This window comes from Bison bison, unplaced genomic scaffold, assembly GCF_000754665.1.
Source record: "Bison bison bison isolate TAMUID 2011002044 unplaced genomic scaffold, Bison_UMD1.0 scf7180017864484, whole genome shotgun sequence".
In the NCBI taxonomy this organism is placed as follows: Eukaryota; Metazoa; Chordata; class Mammalia; order Artiodactyla; family Bovidae; genus Bison; species Bison bison.
In genome coordinates, this window is record NW_011495044.1 from 4,254,569 (window position 1) to 4,255,138 (window position 570).

Below are 570 nucleotides of genomic sequence, written 5' to 3' on the forward strand. Positions count from 1 at the left end.
TCTCCTTCAGAATGGACTGGTTGGATCTCCTTGCAGTCCAAGGGACTCTCAAGAGTCTTCTCCAACACCACAGTTCAAAAGCATTAATTCTTCGGCACTCAGCTTTCTTCACAGTCCAACTCTCACATCCATACATGACCACAGGAAAAACCATAGCCTTGACTAGATGGACCTTTGTTGGCAAAGTAATGTCTCTGCTTTTGAATATGCTGTCTAGGTTGGTCATAACTTTCCTTCCAGGAGTAAGCGTCTTTTAATTTCATGGCTGCAGTCACCATTTGCAGTGATTTTGGAGCCCCCAAAAATAAAGTCTGACACTGTTTCCACTGTTTCCCCATCTATTTCCCATGAAGTGATGGGACCAGATGCCATGATCTTCGTTTTCTCAATGTAGAGCTTTAAGCCAACTTTTTCACTCTCCACTTTCACTTTCATCAAGAGGCTTTTGAGTTCCTCTTCACTTTCTGCATCTGCATATCTGAGGTTATTGATATTTCTCCCGGCAATCTTGATTCCAGCTTGTGCTTCTTCCAGTCCAGCGTTTCTCATGATGTACTCTGCATATAGGCT